General features: G+C 43.4%; 1 protein-coding gene across 1 annotated transcript in view; it reads left to right on the top strand.

The window, feature by feature from the left end:
• The first annotated feature begins 2,734 nt into the window (after positions 1-2,734).
• Positions 2,735-9,282, top strand: part of MBNL3 (muscleblind like splicing regulator 3) — a 126,847-nt gene continuing 120,299 nt past the window's right edge. Inside the window, exon 1 of the mRNA XM_053580901.1 lies at positions 2,735-2,916. The gene's annotated coding sequence lies outside the window, so the exon portion shown is untranslated. The remainder of the gene's footprint in view (positions 2,917-9,282) is intronic.

Below are 9,282 nucleotides of genomic sequence, written 5' to 3'. Positions count from 1 at the left end.
CTGATGGGTGCCTGAAATTTATGATAAAAACAATTGTTTCAGTAATTCAACAATAATAAAATTGAGCTAGTCTGTGTAGTATTAGGGAAACTCCAAAGTGTCCCACAGGACATGTGGCTTGCAGTGGTGGACAGAGGTAAGAGAACTGGTGGTGTTGACCCAAGTTTTGTTTAGTATAAAGGCTTCTTTGTTGGCTCACTGCGATAACAGTTCCTCGTTTGTTAGATCATTGAGTATAAAGTTATATAATTCAGCCTTGCCCTTCTCTCCAACCTACTGTGGTAGCAACACCTTCTATTTTAGCTATGGCAGTTCCTGAACTGCCAAAGCAACTTGATATCTGTCAGACAAATTTGAGTTTTACAAGGGTAGTGCAGTCAATTTGGTACAATTTGAAGGAAGATGGAGATAGTTAGGAATTATAGTCTTTTCTTCATTTCCCCAGATAACCAGAAACTCCTGCTCTCAGTTTGACATGCTAGGATTCTATCCATTATAATATAGTATCAGACCCTGTCCCTGCACATTTTCACAATACTTGCCAAACGCCATTGGGGGTTTTCTGGATTATTTGAAGGGCCGTTTGTACCCAGTCTTCTCCCAACGGTTCTGATCCTGCTCCTATTATCTTGCATTTAACAAACAGAGATTGATTTCTTGCCTAAAATTAGCTGGGGAATTGTATTTGGATCGGTCCATCAGAATTAAAAAGTATAATTAGCCTGAGAACTCACTCCTCCACTGTGCAACCTAACTCCTGCTTAAATATCTCCTGCAGTGTTTTTGCACTTTCTGCAGAGCATGTAGAACTCTGTCCTCGGGTGAAGCAGTTGATTGCAGGAAAGCAGCCCTGAATTGCTATGAGCTTGTCACTGCCGATCCGGCATATGTGTGTGTTATCAACTACAATTGTCCTCATAAAATTAAATAAAAGCACGCGTTTATTATTGTGGGGCTCCAATTAAGAGACAGCTGGCGCTCCTATTACACTTGCATTAAATCGAAACTTGTAATTTAGCTGTCCAGATGCACACTTTTAAATCAAAATATAAAATTGCATTCGCTTCGTCCTGTTTCCATTCAAGAGTATCTGGAGCCTTACCTCTGGGCTCCTCCTACCCCGCAAGCTCCGTGGAAGTCGGGAACATTTCGCTCTCTGAAGTTCTTAGAGGGAAATGAACGATTGGGGCATTCATATATAAGGAAGAGGACCCAGGAAGGCAGCTGGTGAATATTTATTTATTTATTTGCCCTGAAGTGAGTCGATACATTTATTGATGAAGGTTATTTTTGCAATTATCTATTTCGCTTCACCTGGCTGAACTATCTCTAAGCCTTTACGGCTTTGAACCACACTGCCCTGTCTCACTGGCACTCCAGTTCCTGAGGCTATAGAAACTTTGCTTGCCCCCACTGCATCACCACCCCTCCCCCATTCTCCCCGTGGGCCCCTCCCCCCCCCGGCGCCGCCGCCTCAGGGGAGGTGTGCATATTCCGTGTGTTTTCGCTTTTGTAAATTCTGAGCCTTGCAATTTGTCCCCCTTTCTCTTACTAATGAAATGTTAAAGGGCATTCGCAGTGGGGGCTGGGCCACCAGGTTTAGGAGAGAGGCGCCACACCCCCTGAGAATAAAGCCCGCGCTGCGCTCTCGGAGAGCCAGGCACGAATGAGCGAACCACACAAAGAGTGTGTCTGCTATACGGAACAGCTCCCTGCCGGAGGAAAGGGCCCCCACTCCCAGCGTGATCTGGAGCGCGACTTTTTGGCGCTCTTTAGGAGCAGCGAGAGGGAGTCGGAGGACAGAGAGTCCCGCGCTAGGATCGGGAGCCCAGGCAGCACGCGCCCGGATTCCCGCCCTTCTCACAGCGGAGGACTGAGGCGAGGAGCCGAGGCGCGGAGCTACACGCCGAGCCAGGTGAGGTTTGCGGTGGCGGCGGCGGTGGCGGTGGCTGTGGAGAGGAGCGATCGGGGCTACCTGGTCGGGCGGGGCGGGGCCGGGCGGCCGTTTGGCGCTTCCCAGTGGACGCTGTGGATGCCCGCGCGCGGCTCCGCTGCCTGACAGAGTTTCTCAGGAGTTGCCGTTTTGGCGTCCATAGCCCCCTTCACTATTACAGTTCCCGCCACACGCTTGGTGTGTCGGGCTCCGGGCACGGGGAGCCGCGGCCCTCAGGTCCAAGCGGCCCCGCGTCCGTGAGATCTGTGAGGGGCCAGCGGGTGTCGGGCACTGGCCCGAGGGCTGGGAAACGCCTTTGGCTGGGGCCGGGCGGGGTTGGGAACCGCGTTGCCATGGCAGCTGCAGGCCGGGGCGGGAACCCCACACCCGCCGGCCCGCCCGCCCGCCGGCCGCGAGGGAGCTGGGGCGTTCTGAGGTGTGCTCCAAGTGGACTGAACCAAAAGGATGGGAGACCCGGGGAGGGCCGGCCCGGGTCCTAGCCCCCTCCCCTAGCCCAACGGCCTGCCCGGGGAAGGGGCCCCTGAGGAGTGGAGAAAAGAAAATCTTCTTTCCCTCGGGCCTGAGCGGAGGCTGGTTAAAGCGCGGGGCGGGAAGTGGGCGGAAGGGAGCACAGCGATTGTCGCCTCCGTCGGAGAGTCCGCATGTGAGAGTCTGTATACTTGACATTTTATACCCCATAGCGGCCGACTTGGAGCCGGGTTGCGGGTCCCAGCCCTAAAGTTATGTAGGTGGGGCGGGCTTTAATTTGCTTATATCTAATGATTTCAGGAACCTCGCTTTAAAATGGCGGCATTCATTACACACCCCCGCTAAAGGCTCTCCCGGCACCGGGGCCACCTCACGCAGCGCTGCTTTTGCTTCTGCCGCTAACAGATGGCATGTGCCACTGTCGCTGCCGCTGCCCCTACCGTTGCCGCTGAGAGCAGGGCCCCTTAGCTTTGGGTTTGCGCTATCAGCATAAGGTAAGGCTGGAGACGAGTTGGGATTTGTTAAGAGTGGCTTCCTTTCTAGGACGCCGACGAAATAAGGCATTAATTAACCTTTTGAGCTATATTATACCAAATGGCAAATGGGGGAGGGAAAGTTTTAATTCTAAAACTTTTTTTTTCGATTTTAATAGAGCTTTGATCTTCCTCCCCGTTTTCTCAACCCCCCCTCCTCCTTCCCTCTTTCCTTCCTTCTTTTTTCTACTTTCTAATTCTTCTTCCTCCTCCTCTTCTCCTTTTTTTAATTTGAAGGAACGTCCTGCATGGCATCTCATCATCAAATTCTTTTAACGGTTAATTTCCCTATTTCCATGCGACTTAGTGAGCAGTGCCACAGCTTCCTTGCAGAACCTTGTCTCTTCCTACTCTGGATCAACACATTTGGGCAGGAGAGTAGATTTTAGCGGACTGTTATAAAAGGCAACTTTAGTTTTGCCACACAATAAGCTTTTATGGTAAGAAGGCGAAATTAAACGCAGACTCGAAACGAAAGTTGGCTTTTAAGTGATTCATTTGCGTAGTTTTATTATTGCTGAGGTAGACCCACTGTGTGTTTTCCTGAGCAAGTCTACTTGTTGGTGTATATGGCTATGACAGATGAATTTGCTGTCGCTCTAATTAATGTGTTTTAGAGGACTTCTTTCCTCATAGATGTTCTTAAATTGCTATTTGAAAATTGAGCTTAAGGGCGGTGCCTGTGGCTCAAGGAGTAGGGCACCGGCCCCATATACCAGAGGTGGTGGGTTCAATCCTGGCCTCGGCCAAAAACTGAAGGAAAAAAGGAAAAAAGAAAATTGAGCTCAAATCTACACTGCATATGCGTGTATAGCATTCATAGGAAAACATCGATTAAAACTCTTGCAAGATTTAATTTTGAAATATTGGTAATTTTTTACTGTGCTCACTCTCTGGTTTAATCAGTTGGGTGATTACTGAGATGATGGTTGGAAAAGTCTGTTGATAATAGCTGTACAAGTGACTAAACATCAATACTTAATATAATTCATCTGAGTTTTCTTTTCCCCCTCTGATGGAAGATAGATTGACAGTGAGTCTTACCAGAGCCCTTGGATTTTTCCTGATTTATTCACTTTTTCCTTAGCTTATGCGAAGCTAGTCCCTTAAGTACTTTTAAAAGTCATTTAGATTTTTTTTTCTAATATGCAGTTTTTTTTTGGGGGGGGTGCTTTCCCATTTATCGAAACTTTAAAAAGCATAACCTAAATGGGCTTTTGCCCATAGCTCAGCTAATGTTATTCTACCTCTGTTCACTTCTTATTTCTCTCAAAGCACTAGAAGCTAAATTTAGCAAGTGTCTGGAAAACAAGGGGAAAGATTGTTTTGCACCTATTAAAGCATGGTGCGGTTTTCCTACCCAGGTGTTGTAGTCTACCTACAAAGAACCAAACTATAACTTAAGATGGAATTTACTTTGCAACAAATTCAGCGTTAATTTTTCAGGTTATTGCTGAGAGAAGCATGTGGGGCATTTTATTGCTTCACATCTTAAGGAGAGTTCCTCCAGGTAGAGGGATAGACATTTGCATTTTTGTAAAGGAAAGCTGACAAAAGGCAACTTCTCCCATTTTTAGTGATTGATTACATAGTTAGAGCACAGTTCATTAAGCTTTGCTTCTTCATGTGCTACCTTGCTGTTAAGACTTTGGACCAAAAGCATCCTTAAAAAAAAAAAAGTGAAAATACTAAACCTTGGGGCCAGAATAGACAAACTAAACTGATGTCAGAGTCATTAGGAGGAAATTTTGCCAGTTAGCATTTTCTGCTCATATAGTGTTGAGATTGGAGACCTTAATATGAAAACATAATGAAGGAGTTTGTCAGAAAAAAATTGAGAGAGGATTGATATAGTGCTGGGCTACAGGTGGTGACTGCATGTTTTCTCTACTTATAAGACCTACTTTACTTCTCTATTTCTTTTGCTGCTTTAAGCACTCATAATGACTCCCAGGACTATTATAAAGAAACTTTTTTTCTCTCAACTGTCCATTTTAACCATCACAACAGCTTCTTTTCATGATTATGAGCTGGTAGCCAAAGTATATTTGGTATTCCCTTGAACCTACCCTCTACCTAAATAATGATTTTCACAAAATAGTTTTTTTTTTTTTTGAGACAGAGTCTCAAGCTGTCGCCCTGGGTAGAGTGCTGTGACATCACAGCTCACAGCAACATCAAACTCTTTGGCTCAAGCAATTCTCTTGCCTCAGCCTCCCAAGTAGCTGGGGCTACAGGCGCCCACCACAATGCCCAGCTATTTTTTTGGTGGTTGTTGCAGTTGTTTTAGCTGGCTCAGGTTTTGTTCAAACCCACCAGCCTCGGTGTATATGGCCAGCACCCTCACCACTGAGCTATGGGTGCCACCTGTTTTTTTTTTTGTTGTTGTTGTTGCAGTTTGGCTGGGGCTGGGTTCGAACCTGCCACTCTCGGTATATGGGACCATACCGGCGCCCTACCCACTGAGCCACAGGTGCGGTGCTGCCCTGTTTGTTTTTGGAGATGTAGTCTCACTCTGCTGCTCTGGGTTGAATGCCATCATAGCTCACAGCAACCTCAAACTCTTGAGCTAAAGTGATCCTCTTGCTTCAGTTTTTTTTTTTTTTTTTTAATTTTTAGTAGAGATGGGGTCTCTTTCTCAGGCTGGTCTTGTATTCCTGAGCTCAGGCAATCCACCCGCCTTGGCCTCCCAGAGTGTTAGGATTATAGGCGTGAACCACCGCACCTCGCCCACAAAGTAGGTGTTTAATAAATGTTGAATTAAGAAAAACGGATAGTTTATAAACTCACAGAGGAAGAGATTTTGTGTACAGCATTCATTTTAAACAGAAGACATTTTTGTGCACTTATAAGAACCTAAAAATTTAAAATAGATTAGAATGTATATTCCTCTAATTGCCTGTGCTCCATTTGTCTCAAATTGGTTCTCTGCCTCTCACTGTACTTCCAGGCATTTGCATAATTCATCCTTTTGACCAGTAGGTATATTATTATAGGTGTAACTTCACAATATGAAAAAGTATTCCTAGCACCTTGGGAATAAAAAGGGTTTTGTCTTTTGAGTGGCTGTACAGTACTGCACATGCTGGAACATTGACCATCTCTTGGCTATTATGCAGATGTTGACAATATAGTATGCAGTACAATTCTGTTCTCCACCCAGCTGCCTTTATATGTGAGAGAGGAGTGGAGGGAAGGGAGTGAGAAGTGCCCTAAAATGGTGAAATTTCCATTCATAAAATTTTACACCTCACCTGCTTACAGTACAATAAATTAAAGAAGGTGGCAGGATTTTTCTCTTTTGAAATAATGTTCTCTGATAGGATTACAAACAGGGATTGGGATATAGTAGACAATACATAAGTTACAGTACATGTTTAACAAGTAATTTGATCCTGTAATTAAAGTTAAATAATGGCCACTGCCCTGTTAAAACTGTCAAGTGTCTGTAAGGCTCCACTTGGCCTTTATTTCATCACAGTTCTCCCATACTGTTGTTTTCTTATGACAATGTTTACCAGGTGGAAATAGATGAATTTTCCTCATTGTAAATGTATGTGATGTCATGAAAACAGAAATCAGAAGTTGTGATTCTTCGTGGGATTTTTCTGACTATCCCTAGCTGTGATACACCTCTCACTTAAAAAACAAAAAGAAACCTGAGCTTTAGCTAAAATGACATGGACGATTTTCTCTCTGAGAGAATAAACTGTCTCTGGGAGCAAGTTGTTTAATAGTCAGCTATCCAACCAACAAACCAACATAAATTATGACCAAAAAGAAAGGAATTATATCTTTATTAATGTGAGCTTTTAGATGCTAAGGATACAAGGTTCCATGCTATCCTACTCTTCCTGAATGTATTGCCTGGAGATAGCCAACTAACAATGTTGGAAAGGCAACTTAGAAATTGGATAAGCAAGGTGTGAATTACCTTATCAGGTGTTAATGACATTCTCGTGCCCTGAAAGATGAAGCATTTTTCCATGCCTTTCTAATAGTGACACAATATAAATCCATCATTTAGTTCTACTTGGTATTAAACTGAGTGATAGTATTTTTTTTTTTTTTTGAGACAGTCTCACTATGTCGCCCTCAGTAGAGTGCTATGATTCACAGCTCACAGCAACCTCAAACTCTTTGGCTTAAGTGATTTTCTTGCCTTAGCCTCCCAAGTAGCTGGGACTACAGGCACCTGCCACAACGCAGGGCTATTTTTTGTTGTAGTTGTCATTGTTGTTTGGCAGGCCTGGGCCGGGTTCAAACCCTCCAGCCACAGTGTATGTGGCTGGCACCTAGCCTCTGAGCCACAGGAGCTGAGCCTGAGTGATAGTGTTTTTAAAAGATGGATGGGAAAAATAATGCAGTCTGGGAAGTGGGGCATTATCATTTTTATTTGAAAAATAATGGTATTGTCAAATGGGGAACACAAACACACACACATGATTGCTTAAATTAGTGGCTAATTTAGAAAATTTGTGCAGGTGTGTATTGATTTCTCACTGAAAAAAATTATAGACAAATGCCTACTTTTACAGCCTTCTTCCAATGATAAGAAGGAAAGAAAATAGGTTTACTAGGAACTATAATAAATAATTGACCTGAGTGATGTCTCTTTGAAGCTCAAGAAAAGACAAGGGCTCTGAATGTTCAACTCCAGGCATTTAGAAAAAGGATACATAGCTCAGAACTCAAGAATAAGGAAGAATGAAAGGAGTCTGGATTTAAATATGTGCGTGTGTATATGTGTATATGTATATTTTCCCCTTATATGTATATGGTACTTTTCAAGAAGCTCAAGCATAATAATCCAGAACTCTTTATAACAGCCATGAGAATAAAGTGTTAAGGTGAAAAAAGGAGCCAGATTAGCAATTTGGGACTCAATTAGCCATGCTGATGAAAATATTATGTCCACTCTCAAGGCCTTCTTGCATGGGCATTAAGTTGGCTCATGAGGAGAAAGAGGCTGGGAGATTGTTTTATGCCTACACAGTGAGGGAACATGAAGGGCCCAGAAGAAAGGGCCTCCAATTGAGAAAAGGCAGTCTGGGGGTTGGCATGAGAGACTTATCACAGGCTATTTGATCTCCTTAGGCCATGGGAATGTTTGCTGGATCTTCTTTTCCACTTTGGATCATTTGAATTGGTTTTAAATTGTCCCCATCAGATTCTTTGAATCCTGAGCTTCTTGGCATTGTCTGCAACTGGTGTGGAAATTTGAAAAAGTTTCTTCAGGCTCATTCAGGTTTCCTTGGATATACCAGTACCTCTTTGATGGGCAGGTGTCTGGGTCTCTTTACCTCATATCCCCAATGCCTGGTACATAGTAAGTTCTCAGTGAAAGTTCGTCAAATAAATGAAAGAATAGATTAGTCTTCCTAACATATTTATTGCATTTTATGAACATTTTCCCTATGATTTTAGGTAGAATTGTTTCTATTTTTTAACTGACAAAATTAAAGGGCAACAAATATCCTGAACATTAGGTTGGATGTATTGCTGGCTGAGGAAGCAACTCTAACAAGTTCGAGGAGGAGCAAGCAATGACAGACTTTGGGCTGAGACCTTGAGGACTGGCCTGAAAGGCAGCTGCTATTTTTCTGTCACTTGTAGTTAAATTTGGTATACCTCGCCCACCTCCCAGGGAAATAAGTCTTTAACACAAAGTTATGTAGAAACAGTTCTTGAAACCATTTTATCATATCAAAAAAGGAACAAAATAGGAAATATTTTCACTCAGATGCCTCCTGTCATGTATAGTTTAGAAAGTGATGAAGCCACAGATGAAAACCAGAAAGGTCTCTGAGAGCTGTCTCATTTTCAGTCAGGCACTGATTGCCCATTTAGAGGTTGGATTTGCATAGGTTTTTATTTACCAAGATACAGGTATGAACAGTGCCTCTTTTTACTGTATCCAGAAAGCAAAGTCCACACAATAGAAGAGACAAGAGCTGCCATTTCAGATCCACCACAATCATCTTTTGTGCACAGAGGACCATCCCTCTTTAGGTAAAGCTCTTGCACGTTCTCCCTATGTGGCAGTATGAAGAAACCAAATGAGAGGCTGTACTGGGGACTAGGATGGGAGGGGTGGCCTGTTAACAAAATGAGAAAGTGAAAGAACCAGAGAGCTTGCATTTCCCCTACTGTTTTGTAGACTTTATAACCTTTTCTCAGGGAAAACAAAACAAGGTAAAACAAAAGTACCATTTATAATAGTGGGACATATATTTCATAGTGTAATTCCTCCATTATTTCATTTACAAATGTAGAAAATGAGATTGTCACATAATATTAAAATGGCTGCTTTATAAAGATTTGATT

The sequence above is a fragment of the Nycticebus coucang genome, chromosome X (genome assembly GCF_027406575.1).
Source record: "Nycticebus coucang isolate mNycCou1 chromosome X, mNycCou1.pri, whole genome shotgun sequence".
In the NCBI taxonomy this organism is placed as follows: Eukaryota; Metazoa; Chordata; class Mammalia; order Primates; family Lorisidae; genus Nycticebus; species Nycticebus coucang.
Note: the sequence above shows the minus strand (reverse complement) of the source record. Positions and strands in the feature narration are given on the sequence as shown.